Below are 14,627 nucleotides of genomic sequence, written 5' to 3' on the forward strand. Positions count from 1 at the left end.
AGGCATTGACAACATATTACCCAAAACGCTGGTAAACAAAAACAAATCAGGAGAGACAATTATTTGACAAGACCCCCTTCCACACACAACCCAAAACGACCAGTAACACCATCCGTTCACAAGGCATGACTAACTAGTCAAGAAAGTCTTACCTTCTCGTCCGGTTATGAAAAGAAATGTGTCAAGTTCAACTCGCCAAGTTCAACTGGACAAATCACGAGCGGTGCACGTGCTTGCTTTTCAAGTCAAGACATGCGGTCAGCTATATCTAAGCAACAGGTGTGATGAATATCGCCAAATGGGTGAAATTGGTGTCTTAGTTTGTTTGCCCCCAGTAGTAAAAAAGTATGTGAATGATATTATGAACCGGCAGTGAACCGTGTTTATTGTGTAACTTAGAACAGTACACAAGTACAAGTACACGGCACATTCATAGAAGGAGGGTATTGTGTTTGAAAGACGTGAATCGATGAATGGGGCTTTTAAAGGCCCCACATTCACTGAGTATCGTTTGTCATGCTAGAGTGGGCGCAAATACTCTACATGTCGGTGAGGTACAATGGATTCGTAGATCGGTTGCACACATGTGTAAACCTGATTCGTTCTCTCGAATCGCGAGGACACACCAACACCCTTAACCGTTACCCGACATCCCCCTCCCCTAACATTCACCCTACACCCCCTCTCACTGTCACTCTACAGCCCCCTCTAACTGTCACCCTACATCCCCCTCCCCTACATTCACCCTACAACCCCCCTAACTGTCACTCTGCAGCCCCCCTCTAACTGTCACCTACATCCTCCCCTAACTGTCACCCTACACCCCCTCTAACTGTCACCCTACACACACTCCTATATGTCACCCAACACCCCTCTAACTGTCACCCTACACACACCCCTAACTGTCACCCTACACCCCCTCTAACTGTCACCCTACACACACCCCTAACTGTCACCCTACACACACCCCTAACTGTCACCCTACACACACCCCTAACTGTCACCCTACACACACCCCTAACTGTCACCCTACACACACCCCTAACTGTCACCCTACACACACCCCTAACTGTCACCCTACACACACCCCTAACTGTCACCCTACACACACCCCTAACTGTCACCCTACACACACCCCTAACTGTCACCCTACACCCCTAACTGTCACCCTACACACACCCCTAACTGTCACCCTACACACACCCCTAACTGTCACCCTACACACACCCCTAACTGTCACCCTACACACACCCCTAACTGTCACCCTACATCCTCCCCTAACTGTCACCCTACACCCCCCCTAACTGTCACCCTACACCCCCCTAACTGTCGCCCTACACCCCCTCTAACTATCACCCTACACACCCCCTCTAACTGTCACCCTACACCCCCTAACTATCACCCTACACACCCCCCCTAACTGTCACCCTACACCCCCTAACTGTCACCCTACATCCTCCCCTAACTGTCACCCTACACCCCCTAACTGTCACCCTACATCTCCCCTAACTGTCACCCTACACACACACCCAACTGTCACCCTACATCTCCCCTAACTGTCACCCTACACACACACCCAACTGTCACCCTACATCTCCCCTAACTGTCACCCTATATCCCCCTCTAACTGTCACCCTACATCCCCCCCCCCCCTAACTGTCACCCTACATCTCCTCCCTAACTGTCACCCTACATCCCCCTCCCCTAACTGTCACCCTACATCCCCCTCCCTTAACTGTCACCTACATCCCCCTCCCCTAACTGTCACCTACATCCCCCTCCCCTAACTGTCACCCTACATCCCCCTCCCCTAACTGTCACCTACATCCCCCTCCCCTAACTGTCACCCTACATCCCCCTCTAACTGTCACCCTACACACACACCCAACTGTCACCCTACATCTCCCCTAACTGTCACCCTACACACACACCCAACTGTCACCCTACATCTCCCCTAACTGTCACCCTATATCCCCCTCTAACTGTCACCCTACATCCCCCCCCCCTAACTGTCACCCTACATCCCCTCCCTAACTGTCACCCTACATCCCCCTCCCTTAACTGTCACCTACATCCCCCTCCCCTAACTGTCACCCTACATCCCCCTCCCTTAACTGTCACCCTACATCCCCCTCCCCTAACTGTCACCCTACATCCCCCTCCCCTAACTGTCACCCTACATCCCCCTCCCCTAACTGTCACCCTACATCCCCCTCCCCTAACTGTCACCTACATCCCCCTCCCTTAACTGTCACCTACATCCCCCTCCCCTAACTGTCACCCTACATCCCCCTCCCCTAACTGTCACCCTACATCCCCCTCCCCTAACTGTCACCCTACATCTCCCCTAACTGTCACCCTACATCCCCCTCCCCTAACTGTCACCCTACATCCCCCTCCCCTAACTGTCACCCTACATCCCCCTCCCCTAACTGTCACCCTACATCTCCCCTAACTGTCACCCTACATCCCCCTCCCCTAACTGTCACCCTACATCCCCCTCCCCTAACTGTCACCCTACATCCCCCTCCCCTAACTGTCACCCTACATCCCCCTCCCCTAACTGTCACCCTACATCCCCCTCCCCTAACTGTCACCCTACATCCCCCTCCCCTAACTGTCACCCTACATCCCCTCCCTAACTGTCACCCTACATCCCCCTCCCCTAACTGTCACCCTACATCTCCCCTAACTGTCACCCTACATCCCCCTCCCCTAACTGTCACCCTACATCCCCCTCCCCTAACTGTCACCCTACATCCCCCTCCCCTAACTGTCACCCTACATCCCCCTCCCCTAACTGTCACCCTACATCCCCCTCCCCTAACTGTCACCCTATATCCCCCCCCCTGTCACCCTACATCCCCCTCCCCTAACTGTCACCTACATCCCCCTCCCCTAACTGTCACCCTACATCCCCCTCCCCTAACTGTCACCCTACATCCCCCTCCCCTAACTGTCACCCTACATCCCCCTCCCCTAACTGTCACCTACATCCCCCTCCCCTAACTGTCACCTACATCCCCCTCCCCTAACTGTCACCCTACATCCCCCTCCCCTAACTGTCACCCTACATCCCCCTCCCCTAACTGTCACCCTACATCCCCCTCCCCTAACTGTCACCCTACATCCCCCTCCCCTAACTGTCACCCTACATCCCCCTCCCCTAACTGTCACCTACATCCCCCTCCCCTAACTGTCACCCTACATCCCCCTCCCCTAACTGTCACCCTACATCCCCCTCCCCTAACTGTCACCCTACATCCCCCTCCCCTAACTGTCACCCTACATCCCCCTCCCCTAACTGTCACCCTACATCCCCCTCCCCTAACTGTCACCCTACATCTCCCCTAACTGTCACCCTACACACACACCCAACTGTCACCCTACATCTCCCTAACTGTCACCCTACATCCCCCTCCCCTAACTGTCACCCTACATCCCCCTCCCCTAACTGTCACCCTACATCCCCCTCCCCTAACTGTCACCCTACATCCCCCTCCCCTAACTGTCACCCTACATCCCCCTCCCCTAACTGTCACCCTACATCTCCCCTAACTGTCACCCTACACACACACCCAACTGTCACCCTACATCTCCCTAACTGTCACCCTATATCCCCCTCTAACTGTCACCCTACATCCCCCTCCCCTAACTGTCCCCCTACACACATCCAACTGTCACCCTATATCCCCCTCTAACTGTCACCCTATATCCCCCTCTAACTGTCACCCTACATCCCCCTCCCCTAACTGTCACCCTACATCCCCCTCCCCTAACTGTCACCCTACATCTCCCCTAACTGTCACCCTATATCCCCCTCTAACTGTCACCCTACATCCCCCTCCCTTAACTGTCACCCTACACCCCCCTCCCCTAACTGTCACCTACATCCCCCTCCCCTAACTGTCACCCTACACCCCCCTCCCCTAACTGTCACCCTACATCCCCCTCCCCTAACTGTCACCCTACATCCCCCTCCCCTAACTGTCACCTACATCCCCCTCCCCTAACTGTCACCCTACATCCCCCTCCCCTAACTGTCACCCTACATCCCCCTCCCCTAACTGTCACCTACATCCCCCTCCCCTAACTGTCACCCTACACCCCCCTCCCCTAACTGTCACCCTACATCCCTCTCTAACTGTCACCTACATCCCCTGCCTAACTGTCACCTACATCAAAATGTTTATGTTTTAATCAACACAGAAAAAAATTGTTCACAACTTCACGATGTTGTTGATCGTAGAGATTCCTTTAAACATATACATGTATACGCTCCAATGGAACATTTCAGATCTGATCACAATAGTAAATGAGCTTATATATAAGGCCGCTGTCCAATTCATACACGACACAAAACGATGTGTGACTTTTATCCTGTCGGGAGATAAGGTTAAGGGGTAGGATAGTGGGATGAAGCGAGTCCAGTAGAAAGGACAGGACCAAGATAGGACTAACAGTGATAAATAGCAACCGTGGTCAGTATTTCGCAATGTTTATCTCGGGGAACAATAGGCAGGGTTCCTTATTTGCCGAGTCATGCTGACTGGCTGAATTTAACCGTTAAGAGTCGGTGCGGATGTCATACGGCGCGAATATAACGGATCTTGGGGAGCTAATTCGGTGATACACCTACTCTGTTTTGAAATTTGATGTAGTCCCACTGTACACTAGATACCTCTTATTTTAATTTAGATCCGAGCGCTTTAGCGCAATGACTCAAATGTATGAATAAGTGTACATCTTGAATATTGTGAAAGATCTGCTCGCGTTAAGAGATCATTTATTATTGTGACCTCGATCGATACCCTCTTAGACGTTTTGGATTGTTTAAATGGATCAACTATTGGACTAAGCTTCTAGTAACTAAGAACTGTATTCTTAAATAGAGAATCTCACCCTCGTGTCTTTTGATATCAAATATATCAACACAAGTTGATAAAAATGGAAAAACTCCGAGGCTTGCCGAGGAGTTTTTCCACTTCTATCAACGAGTGTTGATATATTTGATATCAAACGACACGAGGCTGAGATTTTATTTATCATCAGACATCATTCTTCCAACTTTTTCAGTTTGTAGACAGTAATAAGCAGTGGCTCAGTGTAAAACGTACTGCTAACGGCTTCAGTAGGAGAGCCATTAGCTATGTCATTTGATTGTGACGTCATGTAACAATGACGTCACAATGGTCTGCAAAACATTGTGATGCAATTTCATTGCAGCGACATCTACAATGCAGTTATCGCTTGATCTCACCCAAGCGTTATTTCCTGTGGGAGCCAGTTTTGAATGATAAAGGTTGTTATTCGTTTATGTATGATAAATTGGAATACGATAATAAGTACAAAGAGTTATAGGTGGTTTAAAATATATTGTTTTTCATTTGGTTCGGAGACAATCATTTACCATCAATAAAGCAGAGAATCAAGCATCACAGACAAAAAGAGGGCAAATCTCTATTTCTTCTAAATGGGTATTGTATAGTTTTCTTGTTGATACCCACTCTATACAATATTATCTGAGAAAATCAATTCCAGTCATTTACCGAAAATATACATTCAACTTAAGGCCTTCAGTCCACATGTTATCAGTTGAAACTGAAAGACAGGTTTACATTTGTTCGAAAGAATATGTCATGTATGTCCTCTGGAAATAGAGGATGAATTTCATTTTATTCTTAAATGTCCATTGTGTGATAGTGAGTGAGTGAGTGAGTGAGTGAGTTGGGTTTAACGCCACTTTTAACTGTATTCCAGTTATATCGCGGCGTGTCAGCTTAATGTGGGAGGAAAGCCCGAAGTGATGCAGGTCTTAGACGTTTACCACTTCAGTGAAACCCACGAGCACGGGTATGGTGCTGACAAACCTAGAAACATAATCGGGGCGAATCGAGATTCGAACCCACAATCATAGGTTTCTGGCGTGCCAAAAGGGACGCAACTCTGCACAGCGAATCGCGGCACCTTAGACGACTGGGCCACCCGTGCCCCCCATTGTGTGATAACCTAGGGATTGTTTCCGTGGTCTTTCGAAGGGAAGAGTGTTTTCTGGTGGACTTTCTAATCCCCTCCTGCCAAGTCCTTACAGTGGTCACAAAAAGATTTGTAAACAACATGTTGTCATGAATAAAGTTTTTTCAAACCCTTTTTATAATGTTATTTTAATCCATTGTCGGTTGTTTTAATGAGGAAATTGCCTGTTCCGTGTGTTATCGTCATCGAACATGCCCCTTACAGTTTAATAAAGATTATGATTTGTATGCAAAAGATATGCCTTCGTAGAATCTTGTAATCTCATTATCGAAGCAGTAAGGGTTACCACCTAGAACATCACACCGTGGCATCCTACCGTATTTCCTCTATTAGACGCTAGACTGTCTATTAATTTCTCGAGAGCCGCTGACCAAGCATGTATTAGCGATCTGGCTTGTGTAAGAGCCCCAGCGTGTAATAGAGGAGAAATATTGATACTTTTTACAGTTTCTATGTGTGATCGATCGGTAGCTATATTTTTATGAATCGATATGTATAGGTTATCGATGTATTCATGCGCACGTCTTTTATGGGAAAAGGCGTATGTATTTAAAAAGGGTATCCGTAGCAAAAAGGAAACCTCATCTTAACCAATCAGAATCAAGCATTCTTCAATGTCATGGTAGAGTGCCTGACAGAAGAAGCTAGCGGAAGAATTACGGATGGGCGAGAGTACTAACAATCACCATACCATCAGAACACAACCACCATACAATCATTACACAATCACCACACAACCACCATACAACCATTACACAATCACCACACAACCACCATACAACCACCATACAACCATTACATAATCATTACACAACCACCATACAACCATTACATAATCACTACACAACCACCATACAATCACTGCACAATCACCACACAACCACCATACAATCATTACACAATCACTACACAACCACCATACAATCATTACACAACCACCACACAACCACCATACAACCATTACACAATCACCACACAACTACCATACAATCATTACACAATCACAACACAACCACCATACAACCATTACTCAATCACCACACAACTACCATACAGTCATTACACAATCACCACACAACCACCATACAACCATTACATAATCATTACACAACCACCATACAACCACCATACAACCATTACATAATCATTACACAATCACCACACAACCACCATACAACCATTACATAATCATTACACAATCACCACACAACCACCATACAACCATTACATAATCACTACACAACCACCATACAACCATTACTCAATCACCACACAACTACCATACAATCATTACACAATCACCACACAACCACCATACAACCATTACATAATCATTACACAACCACCATACAACCACCATACAACCATTACATAATCATTACACAATCACCACACAACCACCATACAACCATTACATAATCATTACACAATCACCACACAACCACCATACAACCATTACATAATCACTACACAACCACCATACAACCATTACTCAATCACCACACAACTACCATACAATCATTACACAATCACCACACAACCACCATACAACCATTACATAATCATTACACAATCACCACACAACCACCATACAACCATTACATAATCACTACACAACCACCATACAACCATTACTCAATCACCACACAACCACCATACAACCATTACATAATCACTACACAACCACCATACAACCACCATACAACCATTACTCAATCACCACACAACTACCATACAATCATTACACAATCACCACACAACCACCATACAATCATTACACAACCACCACACAACCACCATACAACCATTACATAATCACCACACAACCACCATACAATCATTACACAACCACCATACAACCATTACACAATCACTACACAACCACCATACAACCATTACACAATCACTACACAACCACCATACAACCATTACATAATCATTACACAACCACCATACAATCATTACACAATCACCACACAACCACCATACAATCATTACACAATCACTACACAACCACCATACAATCATTACACAATCACCACACAACCACCATACAGTCATTACACAATCACCACACAACCACCATACAATCATTACACAATCATTACACAACCACCATACAATCATTACATAATCATTACACAACCACCATACAATCATTACACAATCACCACACAACCACCATACAACCATTACACAATCACTACACAACCACCATACAATCATTACACAATCACTACACAACCACCATACAATCATTACACAATCATTACACAACCACCATACAATCATTACACAATCACCACACAACCACCATACAATCATTACACAATCATTACACAACCACCATACAATCATTACACAATCACCACACAACCACCATACAATCATTACACAATCACCACACAACCACCATACAATCATTACACAATCAACACACAACCACCATACAACCATTACACAATCACCACACAACCACCATACAATCATTACACAATCACCACACAACCACCATACAATCATTACACAATCACCACACAACCACCATACAACCACCATACAATCATTACACAATCACTACACAACCACCATACAATCATTACACAATCACCACACAACCACCATACAATCATTACACAATCACTACACAACCACCATACAATCATTACACAATCACTACACAACCACCATACAATCATTACACAATCACTACACAACCACCATACAACCATTACACAATCACCACACAACCACCATACAATCACTGCACAATCACTACACAACCAACATACAACCATTACACAACCACCATACAACCATTACACAATCACCACACAACCACCATACAACCATTACACAATCACTACACAACCACCATACAACCATTACTCAATCACCACACAACTACCATACAATCATTACACAACCACCATACAATCATTACACAATCACTACACAACCACCATACAATCATTACACAATCACTACACAACCACCATACAACCATTACACAATCACCACACAACCACCATACAATCATTACACAATCACTACACAACCAACATACAACCATTACACAACCACCATACAACCATTACACAATCACCACACAACCACCATACAACCATTACACAATCACTACACAACCACCATACAACCATTACTCAATCACCACACAACTACCATACAATCATTACACAACCACCATACAACCATTACACAATCACTACACAACCACCATACAACCATTACACAATCACTACACAACCACCATACAACCATTACATAATCATTACACAACCACCATACAACCATTACACAATCACTACACAACTACCATACAATCATTACACAATCACCATACAACCATTACTCAATCACCACACAACTACCATACAACCATTACACAATCACTACACAACCACCATACAACCATTACATAATCATTACACAACCACCATACAACCATTACACAATCACTACACAACCACCATACAACCATTACACAATCACTACACAACCACCATACAACCATTACACAATCACCACACAACCACCATACAACCACCATACAACCATTACACAATCACTACACAACCACCATACAATCATGACACAATCACTACACAACCACCACACAATCATCACACAATCACTATACAATCACCATGCAATCACACAATCATTACACACTCACCACACAACCACCATACAACCATTACACAACCACCATACAACCATTACACAATCACTACACAACCACCATACAATCATGACACAATCACTACACAACCACCACACAATCATCACACAATCACTATACAATCACCATGCAATCACACAATCATTACACACTCACAACACAACCACCATACAACCATTACACAACCACCATACAACCATTACACAATCACTACACAACCACCATACAACCATTACACAATCACTACACAACCACCACACAATCATCACACAATCACTATACAATCACCATGCAATCACACAATCATTACACACTCACAACACAACCACCATACAATCATTACACAATCACCACACAACCAACATACAACCATTACATAATCACTACACAACCACCATGCAATCATTACACAATCACTACACAACCACCATACAACCATTACACAATCACTACACAACCACCATACAACCATTACATAATCACTACACAACCACCATACAACCATTACACAATCACTACACAACCACCATACAACCATTACATAATCACTACACAACCACCATACAACCATTACACAATCACTACACAACCACCATAAAATCATTACACAATCATCACACAATCACCATACAATCACAATACAATCACAATACAATCACTACACAATCATCACACAATCAACACATAATCATCACACAATCAACACACAATCACCTAACAATCAACACACAATCACCTCACAATCAACATACAATCACCTCACAATCAACACACAATCACCTCACAATCAACACACAATCACCTCACAATCAACATACAATCACCTCACAATCAACACACAATCAACACACAATCAACACACAATCAATACACAATCACCTCACAATCAACACACAATCAACACACAATCACTACATAACCACCATACAATCATTACACAATCAACACACAACCACCATACAATCCCAATACAATCAACACACAACCATCATACAATCATTACACAATCACCACACAACCATCATACAATCATTACACAATCATCACATAATCACCACACAATAATTCGATTAACTGCACAATCATCACACAATCACCACACAATCACAATAATATCACAATACAATCACTACACAATCAACACACAATCAACATACAATCAACACACAATCAACACACAATCAACACACAATCAACACACAATCAACACACAATCACAATACAATCACAATACAATCACTACACAATCAACACACTATCAACACACAATCAGCTCACAAACATCACACAATCAACACACTATCAACACATAATCATCACACAATCAACACAAAATCATCACACAATCACCTAACAATCAACACACAATCACCTCACAATCAACATACAATCACCTCACAATCAACACACAATCACCTCACAATCAACACACAATCACCTCACAATCAACAAACAATCACCTCACAATCTACACAAAATCAACACACAATCAACACACAATCAACACACAATCAACATACAATCAACACACAATCAACACAAAATCACCTCACAATCAACACACAATCAACACACAATCACTACACAACCACCATACAATCATTACACAATCAACACACAACCACCATACCATCCCAATACAATCAACACACAACCATCATACAATCATTACACAATCACCACACAACCACCATGCAATCATTACACAATCACTACACAAACACCATACAACCATTACACAATCACTACACAACCACCATACAATCATTACACAATCATCACATAATCACCACACAATAATTCGATTAACTGCACAATCATCACACAATCACCACACAATCACAATAATATCACAATACAATCACTACACAATCAACACACAATCAACACACAATCAACACACAATCACAATACAATCACTACACAATCAACACACTATCAACACACAATCAGCTCACAAATATCACACAATCAACACACTATCAACACACAATCAACACACAATCACCTCACAATCAACACACAATCAACACACAATCACCTCACAATCAACACACAATCAACACACAATCAACACACAATCACCTCACAATCAACACACAATCAACACACAATCAACACACAATCATCACACAATCATCACACAGTCATCACACTTTCAACACACAACCAACACACAATCAACACACAATCAACACACAATCAACACAGTATCATATCTCTGCCTAACTGACGCGACTAGAACCCATTCAAGATCCAACACATACCCTGATTATTGCAAGTGTTAATAAATCAGCCGAGCACAGGATGCCCGAGGATAATGACAGCTGTAAGTAACATGTATCATAAGGTTTGATTAACCACAAAAAGGACCAACACGCTGCTTACTCATTATAAATGGAATGCAAGATACTGCAGCTGTGTAGCATGCAATATCGTATTTTCAGCATTATTACTTGACACGAACTCGACCTACTGTAGTTAATAACATCGGACACTACAGCGGCTGGTGCAGGATTAAGATAAACTGAATAATAACAGGGCATTATTGTTATTTCTACAAAATATTAAAATGAGATCAGTGTTTCTGGAAAATTTAATAAATATTAATTTTTGTGAGCATAAAAGTAAACCATTCGTACAATCCCTACAATAGCAATGCAGATTATGCCCCAGGGTCGTTTCAAACGGTGTATGATCTTCTGGTATATATTAATCTTGTATATGACGTTGACCACTTTGGTGAAATCCACACGGTCATGATAAAGGCGAATCAGGGATTCGAACCCACGGTTATGGGATCCTGTCACGACCAAGGGACGCAATTCAGTGATGCTGGGCCCCAATATGGTAAACATACATTTGCAGTATATCGTGGAGTGACGCACTGTGGATAACGATAAATTGTAGTAACTTTCGAATGCTGGATTAATCCCACAGCTTTAATCATAACAACAACAACAATAATAATAATAATAATAATAATATTAATAGGAAGAAGAAGAACAACAACAATAATAATAATAATATGTTTCTTTCAAACATTTCATAAATCTTTGATAGAATGCAACAGAATACATAGTATTAATCTGTTTCGGGTGTAACAGCGATTTATGGTTGCATTTGACGGAACTTGTGCATCTGACGAAATCATCCCGTCATTGTGAACTTCAGAAAATAATCGATAACCTATCCATACGTATTTATTTCATCAGGAAAAATTCGTGTTTATCCTTATTTACAAGCTGTGAAGGGTTGTGGGGGCAAAATTCGTTGTAAAAGTACAGACGTAGATTTCGGATATCATTCGAAACTAATAAATAACAGCTGTATATTGTTTCATTTTCCTAAAATCTCAGGAAGAAAATTCAAGTTAAGACTATAAAAAGCAGGAATTTGAAATTACCTTCCTTTAAACATACTGTTTCGCCTTCACATAAATCGTGATAATTTAAGCCATAAACAGAGACACACAACCTGACATTACACAACAGGCGACATAGGAGAGGAGAGCTTTCGTGGATGCAAATGTTTTAGCTTTTTAACCATGGAGCACCGAGTACCTTCAGCAACGTGGTTTGGCCAAGGGTCAGCGTGTTCTGACGGCAATATTTAGTTGACAATGGATTAACGCGAGTTGCACAGATCTCATACGTGTTTGCTCGCTGTGACATACTGCACTAAATAGTTCGTCATATCTGTCGTCATAACATCGCTCAATCTACGTATGTCCAACTGGTTAATCAAAATATTATGATGAAAACATAATGTTGTTATATTTCACGTTACCTTCTGCTGACTGATTCCGAGGGTACAGTGTGGCTCATCATTTCGCTGTTACGAAACGAGGCGACCGAAAGCTGGTATCGCTTACCATCTGGCTCCTCGGTACATTTCGCCAGCCCGAGAATTACCGAACGTTATCACCATACAGCTTTTTACACGCGTGTGCATCGGCAGGGATAGCATCCTTGATTCTCTCCGGATTTGATGAAATTCATAGCCACGTGGTGAAATAAATACTGGATTAACTATCATACTATAATGGTATTTCTGGACGGTCACACAGGCTAGACATGTGTCTCTACCGATAGAAAATAGTGATAAATGACTTACTTTTCTGTTTCCTCAAAATGGCGCCTTCGGCTGTCGTCTGCTTGCGACCCAAAGAAGGCAAATGTGACCTCTTTAGCTGGTTATGTGGAGTACGAGAAGAAGTCGGAATGAGGAAATGTACGATGTCGGTATACGCCACGGGTCTGTAGTCAAAGGGAGAATGAGAGCTTGTGACCTCTGTTATTTAAATTGAAGTGGTCCACGTGGTTGACCTGTGAATGGGCGCTCCGACTAAATCAAACACACACACAGATGTGGACGATAGTAAGTGGGGATCACCATGGTCTTCAGCCTACCTTCAACCCTCCCTACATCAGTTAGCCAGCCTTCTTTTACAATATGCACATGCTAATCGCCCGAAATACGCCCTCGTTATTGACTACTACTATGAATAGCACATCATAAACATATTGATTACTACCAGCCTTCATATCACAATTTCCGACGCTTCTGAAGTAGTGCGAATCCCGTGTGGTGCCGTTATTCGATTTCTTCTAAATCCGTTACACTCTGATATCGATTTTGTAAATTTTCCCCCTTTTCGGTACCAGTTTTGAGGAATAATAGGATACCATGGGAATTTCTTAATTCTTCATCATACTATGCATACACAGGGGCACTGTCCTGTATTTGAGGGCCATCCACAAGCATATTTTTTATTTTAAATTATATGTTTCATCAGCAGGGCATTGGCCTACATCTTACGTACCTTACTTGGATCCGTATTCGTGAAAAATCGGTTTCCACAGAAATTATTAATAGTATATATAAA

The 14,627-nt window shown here is 43.1% G+C and overlaps 1 protein-coding gene across 3 annotated transcripts in view; it reads right to left on the reverse strand.

The window, feature by feature from the left end:
• LOC124110913 (organic cation transporter protein-like) overlaps positions 1-14,231 on the reverse strand; it is a 64,350-nt gene extending 50,119 nt beyond the window's left edge. Inside the window, exon 1 of one of the 3 annotated variants that reach the window (XM_048394038.1) lies at positions 13,856-14,231. The gene's annotated coding sequence lies outside the window, so the exon portion shown is untranslated. Of the gene's footprint in view, positions 1-152; positions 589-13,528; positions 13,658-13,855 lie in introns of those variants that run through there. The other 2 variants (XM_048394037.1, XM_048394040.1) reach the window with 2 other exon arrangements.
• Positions 14,232-14,627: the final 396 nt, after the last annotated feature.

This window comes from Haliotis rufescens, unplaced genomic scaffold, assembly GCF_023055435.1.
Source record: "Haliotis rufescens isolate VD_foot unplaced genomic scaffold, xgHalRufe1.0.p SCAF_129, whole genome shotgun sequence".
NCBI lineage: Eukaryota > Metazoa > Mollusca > Gastropoda > Lepetellida > Haliotidae > Haliotis > Haliotis rufescens.